Raw genomic sequence first — 17,370 nt, 5'->3', positions numbered from 1 at the left:
CAGCCTTCTGCCTCTCCACCTCCCCACTTCTCTCTCCTCCTTTAAAACCCTCCTTAAAATTCACCTCTTTGACAAGGCCTATAGTTAGCCCTCCCAATATCTCCTCCTTTGGCTTGGTGCCTGTTTATCCTTATGCCTCTCTGAAGTGCCTTGGGACATTTTTCTACATTACAGGAGCTACATAAATGCAAATTGTTGTTGACAGAACTCACACTTTTTGTCATTTCCTGCTCATAAAACCAGAGTCCTCAACAGAATGTAAAAATGCAAGTATTTTTAGAGAATGTTTCTGATGGTTCTGTTTTTTGTTTTCTTAGAAGGCCGAGTGCACCTTTAGCTCAAGATCAGTAAGTAAAAACAACTCATTGCTGAATTATTACAGTAACTTGTTGAAAAAGTTTTATCTAGAATGAGGGAGCCATTGTGTATTGAAGTAATAAAGCTGATCAAAATATAAATATTGAAAAACTAATAAAAAATTAAGCATTACTTTTCCTTTACCCCTAATATTTCTTCTTCCCCATTCTCCATTTGTCTTTTATTTATTTATAGCCTGTAATTTACTCTGTGCAATATTAATGCACAATTGCTAATGTTTTTGTGTGATGTTTATTTTGAATGGGTTAAATGCTCCTTTAAAATAGCAAAGAAATGCCAAAGGAATACTGCACATGAATGTCCACACATTAATTAAAATTTACCTTTAACCTTTCCAAATGAATGTAACCCTGCATTTGGGGTAGAGACACTACTTAGGATCTTGGAACGGGCTCACTCCTTAATCTTTGCAGAGTTCATCGTGCCCATCACTTTTTGATTCTGCTCCAAGGATGTCTTGGATAACTTACGAAAGCAACTTCCAGTAATGGTCAGAGTAGACATGACCTCCTGGATCCACTGTGTCTCCACTGACTAGAAACACACCTCAACAGTCATTGCCTCAGCAATCATTTCTCAGGAATTGGCAGATGGACTCCTGTCAACTGCCTTTGGCAGCACTGAACTTGATTCACATATTAGGACTGGACATTAGGATCCTAAAACTTATTTTACTTCTGTTGGAAGCTTACTGTAGGGTTGCTACTTTGGGGGTGATTGCCATGGGCTTGGGGGACATGAGAAGTCTCAAAAGCAGGACATAAATTCTCTTTTACTCTGTAACATACTCCTGGGTGATGGGGATAATGTAAAATGAAGAAGTAAAAAAAGATTACCTATTTTGTTTAATATTCTTCGTTCTTCAAGAGAAGAAATCCTTTACACACTCCACTCCCACCCAGGAAGACCGTTAGGCTATGGGATTGTACATAATAGTTTTCTAATCCTTGTGCTACTTTGGATCAAAATGAACTGATGCGTTGACACCGTCAGTTATCTTTTAAACTGCGCAGGAGGGAAACTGGAGGGATGAAAAATAAAGAGGACCTCAGAAAATGTTTTTCTTACGATTAAGTGGGAATCTCATAAGGGAGTAGGGGCATAATTTTAACATGGCGACGCGAAGTCAGCGGATGGGTGAATAGTCGTGTGGGAACTCCACAAAAGTTTTCTGCATATCGGCTCGATCATGACTAAATTGAAGGCCCTTAATGTTACTTCTGGGTTTCACCTCTCCAAGCTGTACAGCAGGCGTACTGCACACCCAAATGATGTGCTATGAGCTGGATTATTTAAAGGGCCATTGCAACCATGGATTTTGAAGGAGAAAGGAGGAATTTTCAGGAATGCAGCATCACAGGTGTAAGGCAGCACCCCTTTTTAGCGACTCCTTTCTCGAGTTGCTACTGGCCGGTATCAGAAGCAGGAGGGATATACTATTCCTGGCTGACCGGAGGAAGTGCCCTGCTTCTGTCACCAGGAAGGTGTGGCTGGAGGTGGTAGAGGTGCTGAGCAGCAGGAGCATGGTGGCAAGGTCGTGGGCAGAATGCAGGAAGCACTTTAATGACCGAACCAGGTCAGGAAAAGTGAGTACAGTTATTGATTCACCTACATCCTGTAGTGTACATTACCCACCCCCCTCAATCTGTCTTGCCAAGCCTACTCCATCATATTTCTCGTCACACCCACTTAAGTCTCATCATCAACGTACCTTCATTTTCTGTCGTACTTCCTCACCTCCCCCTTTGTGAATTCATGTAAGGAGTCGTACAACACCAGGTTATAGTCCAACAGCTTTATTTGAAATCACAAGCTTTCGGAGCTTTCCTCCTCAGGTGACGAAAGAGGAAAGCTCCGACAGCTTGTGATTTCAAATAAAGCTGTTGGACTATAACCTGGTGTTGTACGACTCCTTACATTTGTCCACCCCAGTCCATCACCGGCATCTCCACATCATGGCTACTTGTGAATTCAGCACTCCCACTCACCCCAATCCCGATGCAATGTGATGAATCTGTCTGATGCATCTGTTTCATTGTCAGCCTCACCCAAAGCAATGCATCCATCAGGTGACCACGTCACCCTCACTCACTCACACGTATGTTCTTTCTCCCCTTGAAGAAGAGAAGCGCAAAATGCACGGGAGAGGAGTAGGACTGGAGAGGGGCCTCCACAAATAGTGTCCCTGACACAGGAGGAGGCGTTGGATCTGTGCCGCTTGGTTGAATGCTTGGCCATCAGAGGTGGCAAGGCTGGTAACCTGCAAACGACTGGTGACAGAACTTTAACATTCTTCACACACACCATGAATTGATGTTATCAATGATTGACCTGTTGCACACCTCAGTATGTTCATTGCAAACTAACTTCTGCAATGATTTTTAATATTGCTTTATGTTCTCTTCCAGGGTTTTCACGGATTGATGTCGAAGCACGAGCAATGGATTCCTCAGAGGAGTTCAATTCCTCTGAGGATGTACCATCACATCACACCCAGCCATGCACCAGCGCATACTCGCACTTCGGTGGGTCCTGTTAAGCAGATAGTTGGGTTGTTACCCAATGATTAAAACTCATAAGTATGCACGAGCAGACACTGGTGGCAGGGCCACCTGTGGAGAGTCCGCGCCAGGGGATGCACTCCTCTCCAAGCTCTGCACAGCTGGACACAGATGATGAACCCCGGGGGACAGTGTTAAGAGTGAGTGATCGAGATACAGCTCCCCCTTTGCAAGATAACGCCAAAGGTATCACTCACACTCTCCACAATAGCAGATAGGATGGAGAAGTCCAACTCCATCGTTGGTGGATTGGTGGCACAGTTAAGTGTGGGAATGTCTTCAATGGAGAGAGTGGCAGCCTCCATTGAGCTTCAAGCACAGCTCTCAAATGAGTCCATGCAAGCCACGACAATAGCCGTGCGGACTCTGGATGTCCATGTGTCTACCGCCTTAAACAGGCAGACAGAAACTTCTTCCATGGCCTTAGAAAGTGCCACATCTCCTCACCAGCCTGCTGTCCAGCAGAGTGGTGGGAGTGATGTTGCGCCGGCCCGGGAAAGGGATGATGGCGAGAGGTGACATGGAAGTGGCGGTTCCACTCAAAGCGCCTCCAAGTCTCACCCATTGTTCCCCCCTCAACCAGTACCCATGATGCTGCCTCCTCTTCGGATGTCCGAGTCTGCTCCTGCACAGGTGAAGGTGGAGCAGGCTTTGGCGAGGCTCTCACGGGCAAAACCCAGAGTTCGCATCTCAGCAGTCAGGGCATGAATCTGAGCAACTGACACTACCTCTGCTGAAGCCACAGGGGACGCACCATGTAGAAGCGCTAGGAAGAGGAAGGATAAGGTTTTGTAATCACCAATGGTATGCACAAGGGTGTCTGATGGAATGTCATGTTTTTCATTCATATTTGTTTTGTGTTAAATGCACATTAAATGTTATAATTGTCACCACCACTGCCACGTCTTGCCCATTCTTGAGTCCCTTTTGTGAAAGCGCCCTTTTTTGTGCTTCATCGTTTACAATGGATGTATGTGTGGTTGTAGGACTGTTTTGTGCAAATGGAGGTGGGGGGCGGTGTGGTGGTGGTGTTGGTGGTGGTTGTTCCAGGTGGTCTGAGTTGTTCACTATCTCCAGTTTGCAGATCTCATTGTGAGAACCTGTTAGATATGATTGAATCTCTGGCATCACAAGCAGGCATGTGCACCGCTGCTCTGGTGGTGGGATCCCCATCTTCATTTACCTCCTCCTCCTCATCATCTTCTTCACTGTTGCCGGCAGATGAGGATGCTTCGTGAGCGCGTTCGAGCTCCTCCACCTGTAACCCTTTTTGCTCAGCTATGTTGTGCAAGACGCAACATACGACTATTGCTGGTGAGTACTGAAGGGCTCCCCCAGATCGATCCAGGCACCTCAAGCGCATCTTCAGCATTCCTATGGCTTGTTCAATGACAGACCTGGTGGTGATGTGACTGTCGTATCGCTTATTGGTGGGGTTTCTCTCAGGTCATGAGCTACGTCTGCAGGGGATATCCCTTGTCTCCAAGGAGCCATCCCTTAAGTCTGTCTTGTGCGTGAAAGAGGGCCGGGACGTTGGACTCAAGTAAAATGAAGGAATCATAGCAGCTGCCAGGGAATTTGGCTCACATCTGCAGAAATCTCTTCCAGTGGTCGCAAACCAGCTGCGCATTGATGGAGTGATATCCCTTTCGGTTGATGAACAATCCTGGCTCATGTGGAACTCCCCGGATTGCTACTTGTGTGCAATTAATTGTGCCTTGCATCCGTGGAAAGCCAGCCAGAGAGTTGAAACCCACTGAGCTCTCAGTCTGGCTGCAGTCGGATGCCTTGGCATTGCTGCAGGAGTTCCTCAGGGCAGTGTCCTAGGCCCAACCATCTTCGGCTGCTTCATCAATGACCTTCCCTCCATCATAAGGTCAGAAATGGGGATGTTCGCTGATGATTGCACAGTGTTCAGTTCCGTTCGCAACCCCTCAAATAATGAAGCAGTCCGAGCCCGCATACAGCAAGACCTGGACAACATCCAGGCTTGGGCTCATAAGTAGCAAGTAATATTCGGGCCAGACAAGTGCCAGGCAATGACCATCTCCAACAAGAGAGAGTCTAACCACCTCCCCTTGACATTCAACGGCATTACGATCGCCGATTCCCCCACCATCAACATCCTGGGGGTCACCATTGACCAGAAATTTAACTGGACCAGCCATATAAATACTGTGGCTACAAGAGCAGGTCAGAGGCTGGGTATTCTGTGGCGAGTGACTCACCTCCTGACTCCCCAAAGCCTTTCCACCATCTACAAGGCACTAGTCAGGAGTGTGATGGAATACTCTCCACTTGCCTGGATGAGTGCAGCTCCAACAACACTCAAGAAGCTCGACACCATCCAGGACAAAGCTGCCCGCTTGATTGGCACCCCATCCACCACCCTAAACATTCACTTCCTTCACCACCGGCGCACTGTGGCTGCAGTGCGTACCATCCACAGGATGCACTGCAGCAACTCGCCAAGGCTTCTTAAGAGACAGCACCTCCCAAACCCACAACCTCTACCACCTAGAAGGACGAGAGCAGCAGGTACATGGGAACAACACCATCTGCACGTTCCCCTCCAAGTCACACACCATCCCGACCTGGAAATATATCGCCGTTCCTTCATCGTCGCTGGGTCAAAATCCTGGAACTCCCTACCTAACAGCACTGTGGGAGAACCTTCACCACACAAACTGCAGCAGTTCAATAAGGCGGCTCACCACCACCTTCTCAAGGGCAATTAGGGATGGGCAATAAATGCTGGCCTTGCCAGCGACGCCCACATCCCATGAACGAATAAAAAAAAAAGCCATCCGTGACCTGTCATATACATTTATGTGCAGATGACTGAGAGACGCTCGAGATGTCACCGGTGGTGCTCTGGAAGGATCCGGAAATGAAGAAATTGAGGGTAGTGGTGACCTTAACCGTGAGGGGCAATGCGTGGCCACCAGGCCCAGCCGGGAGCACCTTTGCATGAAGGAACGTGCAGATATCGGCTACCACCTGGCGACTCAATCTGAGCCTGCGTAGGCACTGCTCCTTAGAGATCCAGGAAGCTCAGCCTCTGCCTGTATACCCTCTCGCATGGGTAGTGCCTCCTGCGACCTCGGCCTTTCCGTTGTTCCCCTCTCTGCTCTTCTCCAGGTCTTTGTGGCGCACCTCGATTTTGTGCACCTGCAACTCCCAGAACTGCACGCTGCGCCTGCCCCGGATGGTGATGTGCCTCCTCCTCAGGTGTACTGTACCTGATCCATTGCAGCCCCCATCCTGATGTCAGTTTGAAGGGGTCCAAAATATAGGTAAATATGTCTGAACATAAGAATTCTCAGTGTTGACAAAGAAATCTCAGTCTAAGCACAGAGAACTCCCAGACAAAGGTTTGTCTGAGAGAACTGAGTGCTGCAAAAACTCACCTTTTATTCATATCTGTCAATCACTGGTTTAAAAGGTCCAAATGAGGGACGGCTGCAACTCCACGCCATTTCCATGGCGTGTTTCAGAGGCCATAGGACACACGTTCAGGGAAAGTTAAAATCATCGTGTAACTCAATACACAAAAAAATTAATCCCATTAAGTGCTTTAAGTACGTTAATTTGCTCTTTAAGTGCCGGCAGGACTTCTGGGTGTCAGAAGCTTGTGCGCATCCAAACGCGTCTGGGTCAAACCCGGAAGTGGGCGCATTGGAGCCAGGATGCAGTCCCGCTCTAATTTCTCTGAATTTTCACTGCCCACCTGCCCCCAACCTACCCTTTCTTGGGGATTGAAGTTTACCCCTCGGTTTCTTGTGTTTTCCTTTCTTTTGTGTGCTTTTGGTTCCATGAGTTGTTAGCCCTGGATGTTTTCATGCTTTTTTACCTTGTAACCATGACTAGGGTCACTATTTGGAACTTGTTACATTATGGGTTTTTTCTTTCTATTTTATTGGTTTCTATAGTTTAAATTATAATTCGACTGTTATGAAAATCTTGATTTGGTGTACAGTGCTGTGTAACCATTGCCCAACAAAGGGAGAAAATCAGTGGAAAAAGGAAGGGACAAATTATTGACTATCTCAGATAGTAACAAAGAAAGTAGGATACAGTAATAAAGAATGTGTGACTCTCCTCTCTTTTAATGGGAATGCAGAATCCAAACTTTCTGGTAAGTCATGGTAATCAACTCTAATGTTGGGATTTGGGGACTGGTAGCAACTATGCGGGATGTTGATAATTCAATAATAATATTCAAGGGTTATTTCTATCCAGATAACCTTCTGGCTGTCCTAGTCTTTGGGGATTTTTGTCTCTTTATGCAGAGGGAACCAATAGTTTTTTTTAGATTTTGTACCTCACATTGTTATTTTCAGTACAGACTGTTTAAATGCTCACCCACTTTATAAATTTGGAAACTGTTATTGACACTTCATACATAGCAGTCAATCAATTCAAAGTAATTCATTTTATGTGAAGTGTTTTTGGACAGAAATGATAAAGTGTTATATAAATGCAAGTCCCTTCCTTTTCCTTTGTTTCTCCTTCTTTTCCTTACCCATTTTCCCTTCACTTCCTGTTCCCTCTTTCCTTCCTAAGCTTCCCACATCAGTGGGTTGACTTTCTTGACTTAAACAAAATAACTCCTTACTACTTTTCTGCCTTCTCCTTCTGAGCCTGGTCAAAGCTTACTCTTGCAGCTTTCTGTTTTAAAACCTGACTGAATTTACAGCCTTTGCTAGACCTGACTGACTGTGTCTCTGTGTCTTTTTTTTAAAATCACCCTGTGTTCACAACTAGAAAGGGACAGTCTTCCCAACACCAATATCTCAATATATATGGGGAGCGGGGAGGGCGTAGGGGAGGCTGAAAATGGCTGAAGAACCCTGCAAGGCCGGAGATACAGAGGTTCTGCCGAACCTAACGGCAGGACATCATTAACATTTTTTGTTCCGTTTTCCACCTGGCAGTCGGCCAAATGGACAGCCTAGCTGGCGGCAGGGAGGGAAGATTAGTGGCAGGAGGCCGCAACTGGAGACCTTTGGGAACTTTCCCCAGCAATCGGGAAGGGGGAAAGAGAGGTCGGAAAGCGTTCAGGGATGGGAGAGAGGCCGCCAAACAATCGGGACAGGGGAAGTGAGGTTGGCAAGCTATCAGGAGGGTGGGAGAGAGAGAGGTTGGCAATTCATCGGGAGGGAGGAGAGAGGTCGACAATCGGGAGAGGGGAGAGAGGTCGGCAATTGATCGGGAGGGTGGAGAGAGGTCGACAATCAGGAGGAGGGAGAGAGGTCGACAAGCGGTCGGGAGGGGGGAGGAGAGGTCGACAATCGATCGGGATGGGGGAGGAGAGGTCAACGATCAGGAGGAGGGAGAGAGGTCGACAAGCGATCGGGATGGGGGAAGAGAGGTTGACAATCAGGAGGAGGGAGAAAGGTCGGCAATTGATCGGGAGGGGGGAGAGAGGTCGACAATTGATCGGGAGGGGGGGAAGAGAGGTCGACAATCGATCGGGAAGGGGGAGAGAGGTCGACAAGCGATCGGGAGTGGGGAGAGAGGTTGACAATTGGGAGGGGAGAGAGAGGCCGACAACCGGGAGGGGGGAGAGGTCAGCAAGTGATCGGGACGGGGGAGAGAAGTTGGCAATCGGGAGGGGGAAGAGAGGTTGGCAATCGGAAGGGGGGAGAGAGAGCGGTAAATGATCGGGGGGGGAAGAGAGGTCGACAATCAGGAGGGCTGGGGAGTATGGGTGGAAGGCTGGCGATCGGGGCTGAAGGAGGCTGAAGACTTCCTTGAGGGATCGGGCCCTGCTCCTCCGGGCTCACAAGAAGTGCTGGAAAAGGCACTTACCTTGTGGAGCCGGCAGCTCCCGCCTCCCTTTCGCTGCTGGATTTCCCGACCCCTGGGAAGCCCATGCAGCAATTATTAATTTTAAATTGGGCTCCCAGTTCCACTGTGGGAGCCTGATTTAAATATTTTAATGAAATAACATCAATGACTGTGTATTGGTTGGTGTACCCTAGAGTTCATTTACTGCGGGCATTTTGTGCATGTTAATTCTAAACTTTTTTCTACTCGTTTGTCCGTAATAATCATTAATAGCGTAATTTTCCTGAAGCAAGTTCCCTTCTTGTTTGTCACATCTCATATGTTCATTGATAATGAAGAGCCTACAGTTGCACCCCAGTGAAATTATTCTTGGTAATAGAATTGTCTGGGCCAATTTGCCTGTGATTTGTGCCCGAGAACGCTTATTTCCCTGGGTGAAATGCATAGAAAATAGAGATGGACACCGATGATGCTGGGTCTCTGCCCTTTTGATGCTGCCCGGTACTTCAGAGGGTTTCCGCAGGTTGGTGGACTGCCTGTACTGCAATGTGTACAGGCCGTGATAGTCATTCAAATGAGGTGGAGGGGTGTTTCCTGCTCTCCTACCTCATTTTTCTGTTCCCTCACCAGTTGGAGGGGCACCCAGAAGACAGAAGGCCTTGACCACAGTAGCCATTGCTTCCCCTCAGGCTTGCAATAGCAGCTGAATTTCCTCCCCTACATCCAGGTGCTAGGCCCTGCAGGGGCTGGGCCTGCGTCAAGGATATGACTGAGCTATTCCAAATACTGAGCCATGAACAAGCGCAGCATACTTCAGGTGCGCTGCGGATACGAGAAAAATTAGCCTCACTATATCATTCCTGTCACACTTCATCTATAAAGTTGTTTGTGCCTGAATCACTGGTTCTGGTTTTGAATATATAAAAAAAGAGACATCTGAGGGGAGTGGAGAAAACAAACCTTTTGATATTTGATGAGATCTGGTTCTCAAGGTGAGAATATTTCTGATAATGCATCTTTTTTTATTTTTAGCGGGTTTTCATCTAAAGATCTGTGAGTACAACACACACATCCTGCTTAATTATTGCAGTAGCTTTCCATAAAAATGCTGTATCTGGAATGAAGGAATCCTTATTTGTTCATGGTACATTGACAGAGAAATCAAGAGCCCGCACTTCCACTCCAGGGAAATGGTTATTATCATTCCTGGTGTCTTATAGCATTGTACTTCGCTGTCATCCCCTGGAAATAGTGACTCCAAAGTAAATTGTAATAGTTCACCATCCTGTTATGTAACCCATTGGAATCAATGTTTCACTAACTTCCTCACTAACAGTATCTAATTTCCCCCTGGGTGAAAGTATGTCGGCTGATGCATGGGGGAGGGGGTGGGGGGGTGAAGAAACAAATAACACAAGGGATGAGTTAGAGGGGTTAGGGCAGAGGAACACAGGGCAGGAGGTGAGCTTGAGTCCATTTTCATCTCCCTCTTCATTATCATCCTCCTCCTCATCATCATCATAGTTCATAAAGAGATAATTGTGTTTCTGTTTTTCCTCTTCATCATCATCATCCTCCTCCTCCTCCTCTTCCTGTCCCCCCCCGCCCACCATTGTTGTGGTGGACCTGTAGGAAGAGAGGGTGCAAGATAAGAATGTGTGAGCATTACCCCCTTGTAATTAAAGAGACGGAGAAGGGGAGGAAGGTTGTGTCTGTATGGTGCTTCACTGGGGTGCCAGGGTGATAGCATAGGTGTTCAGTCACTAACCTGGTGCCAGTAGTATATCACTGACCTCACCATCTCCCTCAGCAAGAACTGAGTGCCTCCCCACGAGCTGCATTGCCCTTTCCTCACAGGACATCAGTTCTTTCATGAGGGGGATGCCCTCTCTGGTGGCCTGCCTCTCATGGGAATTGGGTGCCATTTTCTCCCGCAACAAGATGGAGTCAATGAGGAAAAGGCTTACAGTTGAAGAGTGTGGGCCAAGTGCTTTTGGAGAGCTGTATCAGTTTGTTAAAGTGGAGAAAGGGCATTTAGGGTTGTACACACAAATAATTCCTGTTAAGGGAGATGGGTAGCCTAAGTGTAAGATCCCATGTTTGTGAACCCCCTAAACCAGAGTGCGTTGTGAAGTATTAGTTGTACAGGTGATATGGTGAAGAGTGTACTGGTGCCCAAGGAGGTAAAGGGAGAGTGTCTAGTGTGTTATCTTGCCTGCCCTGCTCAGGTCATTGAACTTCCTGTGGCTCTGGACTGCAGTCCTGTGTGTGAGAAAGTTGGCACTCAGTGCCAGTGCAACCTTCCTTGAAGCGGCACGAGTGATATTTCAGGCAATCTGTGTCTCCTGATCGGAGTTTCATCAAGAATCTGTGAAATCATGGCATCGTCTTCTTTGCCTTTGTCCCATGCCCTGGTCCCTTGTTTGGCTGCCTGTTCCAGCTCTCCTGTGGTAGGCATTCTTGAAAAGTGGCCTAAAAACATTCATGAGACATGCAGTCAAGCTGACAGTTGTGAATGAGCCGAGCACTGTTCCTTACTGACCTACTGCTCCCCCAGGCTGCTGCTTCAATCTTCAGCCGGAACTGTCTGCGCTCTAATTTCTAAGCGCCCCAGCAGATTACTCCCATTTTACACAGGCTTTATACCAATCCATACTCCGATGGATATGCAAATGAGTTGACCCTAGAAACTCTCATGTAAATACTTTTCCTGACCAACGGTGGATGCAAATCTTTTTTCCATTGGCACAAAAGCAGTGCAACTCACTTTGTGGAAATCCCCGCCCCCCCTCCCCCTCCCCCCCTTCCCCCCCTCCCCTCCCCCCTCCCCCCCCCTCCCCTCTATGATTTCTACTTTTATCTATTTTAATTGTTATCCAAATCCTAATATAAAAAAATATTAAAACTGATGTAAGAATTTCCACCAATGGAGGATTACGCATGATGATTCTGTTCTTTTTTTACAGAATGCAACAGTTGGCTTTTTGGCAACGCAGAAAGTTCCACACAAGTTTTCTCCAATACTATTGTAACTTTTCTGAGACAATTTCCCATCCAATTAGATGGGGAATTGAGTTTATAGTTCATTGACACCACAGCAAAGGAGTCAACAGCCTACATTTCCGACCCAATGAAAGTGTTCTTGGTAACCACACTCTGTTCCATCCCTAGTATTTTACTGCTGTCCGACTAAAAAGTGGTGTTGAATTTCTGCAGGGGTTCTCCCGATCTCCAGCCATAACTTTGGAGAAATGGCTTTTAAAGGCATTTCTATGGGGTTTCAGCTAAAGTAAGGGCAGGAGATCTGGAGAACCCCTGTGGAAATTCCAGGCAAGTGGCCCTAAAATTCCTTAGGGTTTCTGCCAGTCTCCTACCCTAAGTGTATTTATAGTGCCCTATAAAATGGCAAAGACCCAGTTGCTGGCCAGGGTTGGAGTCAGGAGCGGAAATTCCCTAAGCCATGAGTTCCTGTTCCTTAGGTTGAAAGGGAATCCGGCGCAGAAGGGTAACTGGTACACCAAGTGAGTAGAGGATCAGATCTAATCACTGGGAAATATGTGCCCCACATGTGGAGTCCAAGCCAGGCTTAAACCTCCAAATATTTGAATATTTTTTAAAAACTGCAGATCGGTCCACTGGGTTCGGGATAGAGGGGCCTGAACATCCCCCCCGTGAAGGGGTGAGCACCAGTGTTTCCAGATGGCATGGGCAGGCTGATGCTAGATATACGCCTGCAGTGGCATTTGCGCCTGCATGATCAATGCAAATAAGATGCCCTCCTGTTTACCCTGCAAACTCCGGCAGTTTGCTGGTGATACAAAGATAGGTGGAAAAGCAAGTTGCGATGAGGACACAAGGTGTCTGCAAAGGGATATTGACAGGTTAAGTGAATGGGCAAAAATTTGGCAGATGGAATATAATGTGGGAAAATGTGAAGTCATCCACTTTGGGAGGAAAAATAAAAAGGCAAAATATTATTAGAATGGAGAAATACTACAAAATGCTGTGGCACAGAGGGATCTGGGTGTCCTCATGCATGAAACACAAAAAGTCAACATACAGGTGCAGCAGGTAATCCGGAAGGCAAACGGAATATTGGCCTTTATTTCTAGAGGGATGGAGTATAAAAGCAGGGAAGTCATGCTACAACTGTACAGGGTGCTGGTGAGACCACACCTGGAGTACTGTGTACAATTCTGGTGCCCTTATTTAAGGAAGGACATACTTGCATTGGAGGCAGTTCAGAGAAGGTTCACTAGGTTGATTCCGGGTATGGAAGGGTTGTCTTATGAGGAAAGATTGAACAGGTTGAGTCTATACTCATTGGAGTTTAGAAGAATGAGAGGAGATCTTATTGAAACATACAAGATTCTGAGGGGACTCAAAAGGGTAGATGCTGAGAGGATGTTACCCCTCATGGGGGAATCTAAAACTAGGGAGCATAATCTCAGAATAAGGGTCGCCCGTTTAAGACGGAACTGAGGAGGAATTTCTTCTCCCAAGGGGTCATGAATCTTTGGAATTTTTTACCCCAAAAAGCTGTGGAGGCTGAGTCATTGAATACATTCAAGGCTGAGTTAGACAAATTTTTGATCAGCAAGGGAGTCTAAGGATATGGGGAAAGGGCAGGAAAGTGGAGTTGAGGTAAAAATCAGATCAGCCATGATCTCACTGAATGGCGGAGCAGGCTCAAGAGGCCGAATGGCCTACTCCTGCTCCTATCTCTTATTGTCTTATGGAACAGCATTGGAGGGCACCATCAGTTAAGATCCCAGCGTAACTGTTGGGATCACTGTCTGAGGAATTTCGGGATCAGTGACTCCATTGTATCTTAATAATGAAGTTGTTGATGGGGACTGGCGTAAAGTATAATTGAACACCATTGTATGTATGTTCATGGAAAGTAAAAGGGATACACAAAAGAAACAAACTTCTGTTTACTGATACAACAAAAATTATAATGTTTCCAAAGTCATAAGCGGCAGAATAGAATGAAAGATAGGGATGTTTGAGGCCCATCTAAAGAAAATGGAGAACTCACCAACTTTTTAATATTTCCCAATGATTAGTTCAGGCCCTCTGAAGCATACAGAAATGACAGAGAGAATAGTTCTGATAATGCTTTTATTTTATTTTTAGAGAGTCGAGGTCATCTTTATCTGATGAGTACAATGTGTAAGTACAGTGAACACACTCCGCTGAAGTGTGGAACACACACTTACAACCCAGGAAATCTTTTCTTAACAATAGTCTTGTTATTCCTTGTATTGAAATCACTGGAATTCTTGCATTTATATAGCGCTTCACAGAGGCATAATCAAAAACTGGATCTCAAGCCAAGGAAGGAGATATTAGGAGAGGTGACCAAATGCCTGGTTAAAGAGGTGGGTTTTAAGGAGGTAATGGAACACTGAAATATAGCACCGGAGATTCGATTTTTCCCAACCGAGACTTAACTTGATCGTATTGGTCATGGAATTAGTCCATTATGATTGAGATTGGTTTCATCTACGAGTATTGCAAACTTGGTAATGTTCATCATCAGATGAATGTTGCTCTCGATGTTACGCCCATTTTCCTTTCTGCCAAATTTTCCCGTCCAAGTTGGATGGTCTATTCCTCCACCTACCTTTTTGTTGGTGCACACATGCAACTAGGATGGATGGTGTTAGGCATCTGAATTCCCGTTAATTCTGCCCCCTTTACAAAGAATTTACATTGATGTGACTTATACGCAGATAAATGAGACATAGCACGGTCATGAGGAGACTCACTCAAGGGAAGTGATCCACGCCTACTCCCTGGAAAACTTTTGCACATTCTCAACTCCCATCCATGGCGAGGGATACTGTTGAACATCATGGGTCTCCCAATGGAGATTTCTCTTTTTGTTATCTTGATGGAAGAGGAGGAGAATGGAAGGGAGCAAAGGAGATTGAGGCAGCATCGAAGATGTATGAGCCTGATCACAATTACCTCCACCCCCACAACAACTATATCGACCCAACAGATCTTATAAGGAATTAAGTGAGGAGCTCTGCCTTTGGCGACTTCACTTTACTAAGGATGCCAGGATGAGTAACCTTCTGCATGATGACCTGCAGCCCTGATCATTTTCCATGCTGTACCCAGGGACTTATATAACATCAGCCATGGAGCTGATACCATCTTCAGGAGAGCTGGGGAATGCATCCGTTTTGGAATGACTCCTAAGCAGTAGGAAGACAGGGCTTATTCAGTGATATGATGCTGCTAGATTCCCCAGTGTTTAGAGAACAATAGATGGCACCCACGATACAAAGAGATTCTGTTTCTCTGGAAACAATACACTCCAATTGCCACTTTCACGTACCAATGACCATATGCATACCTTGCTCTGACTAGAGCTTTGATGCCCACACTTCAGCAGAGTCTCTTTTCTTCAGCAGCTCCAAATGGGGAGAGATGAGGATTATTGCTTTACTGAATGATTGAGATTATTTGCTCCTCTAAACCCTAGCAAATCTTCCTGAGAAAAATGCAAGTGCCTATACCCCTTTCTGTCATTGCCAATTATATACAACTACTTCTAGTCGTTCATCAACAATGTCCAGTCCTTTACTCAGTGCTCACCCATCCTCATCTCCACCTCTCCATCCTGAAGTGTCCATACCTGGGATGATGCTTGGTGTCAGCGGGAATAATGATGCAAGGTGCTCTGATGAATGGGGTTTACAGTTGCAGGATGCGTACCACTGCATTTTTTGTCATCTGGAATGAAAGAATAATAGCACAATGAATCATTTCTTTATTTCACTGCATTGAGATGAATATTTACATTGTTCTGCCACAAATTTCTCTCCAAGAAGCCTGCCTTCTGATTTTATTAGTTGGCTGAACTCTGTAATTGAAATGGGTCATCATGCTTTTCTAAAAGAATGTCCAAGACGTGCATCCTAATAGTTAAACAGCTCATTAGCTATTTCGGAAGTGTGAAAATGATGATCATTATAAATAAATGCATCTGGATTGGCCAGTTTCCGCAATGGTTAAAGAATGACTGGGCCCTGGAAATAGAAAAAGGAACTCACACAAGCCGAATATTTCAATTAGACTTCCTTTACATTATAATCTTTGGCAATGTTATAATGAATGTTTAATGTGCTTGTATCAAATTTATTTCTGTTATTTCAACAGTCGATAAACTGTTTATTTCATATGCTAACATTGCTGGCCCGAATTTCTAGTCTAATTTCCATTGAAAAGTAAAATATAGGGCTCTGTCTTCATGACTACAATTAGAAATTCACTCATCGTCACTGAACATTTTCCTTATAAGGCAGCAGTTCGATAATCACACCACTATGGCACATATTTGTTTCTCAACCAACAACACACTTTGAACTCCTTTACTTTTGCTATGGCTAGCTGCTGGTGAGAATGAGGTGCTTTGAATAATGCCGTCTCAGCTGTGTAGGTCCAGATGTATTGGTTGGACAGACTAGATGCTGTAGCTTTTTCTGAAGCTTGGAACTAGTATGCACGAAATGGTTTAAATATACACAAAGCTGCATGGGGCTCTGTGTCAACGAGCTACGAAACTGGGGCTAACCCAACATTTCATGAATGCTGGGCCCACTATCTTAGATGGATCTCAGGAAGTCAACATAGTTCTCTAAAAATTTTTATACATTGTGAAAATCTCAATTTAACAAGAACTTAACATGGGCACCAACTCCCAACAATGTCCACTAATCTTTTCTAGGTCTTAGGACCAACTTTTGGTTTGGTTCTGTTAGATAAATTCTTCATGAGATGAATCAACAATTTATAAAGGTGTCAGCACTAAGTTAACTTTGCTACTCATGGCTTTCAATCAATAATATAATCCCATCACCCATTTAAAGTGGATTTGAAACTTCAAACTTTTCAGTAATTTGTGCTGGTGAATTCAGAGTAATTGATATACTGTGAAAAATCCCAATACAGGACTTTCTTTTTCACATGTGTTTTGGATTGAGGACGACGCCATCAAAAGTAGCATAATTTGTCCTATTAACACAGTAACTTTATAAGACAAGCTCCCATCCAGTTAGTGAGAGTTAAGCTCCTTGTATGTTTGTGGACACCACAACAACAAGATCAGAAGCCCACACTTTCACCAGTGCAAAATACCCTTGATAACAGGACTATCTTTGTCAATCCTAATATTGAGGTCATTTCACTACACTCTCAGCTCCTGGAAATAGTGACTGCATCACTTTAGTATGAAGGTTATTGAAGGTGAAGTGAACAGTAAAGTTATTGGAGCAATCTATGCCCAATCCTAATGTATGTGAGGCTACAACGCACAACTATTTTTTATAATTCAGTGCTAAAGAACACTAACCACTGCAACTTCCCAGGTAGTGGTGGAATGAATCCAGTATTGATGCTCCTGTAGAGCTAAATCAGTGTAAAAACACTGAGTCTAACAACTCATGGCACCTGGACATCATTTCATATCAGCGCAACAAAAGTGTTATCAGGGATTGAATGTTGCAGGGAGTTAGGCAGCTGTCTGTTCACTTCTGGAACCTGGATTCAAATCCTGACAGCTGAAGGCTCTGCCACCAATAGTGGTATGGAGAGAGGGGTTGTCCAGGAGGTCAGACTTGGA

Source organism: Heptranchias perlo, chromosome 31, assembly GCF_035084215.1.
Source record: "Heptranchias perlo isolate sHepPer1 chromosome 31, sHepPer1.hap1, whole genome shotgun sequence".
Classification (NCBI taxonomy): domain Eukaryota; kingdom Metazoa; phylum Chordata; class Chondrichthyes; order Hexanchiformes; family Hexanchidae; genus Heptranchias; species Heptranchias perlo.
The sequence above is the reverse complement of the archived record's forward strand: the minus strand, read 5'-3'. Positions refer to the sequence as shown.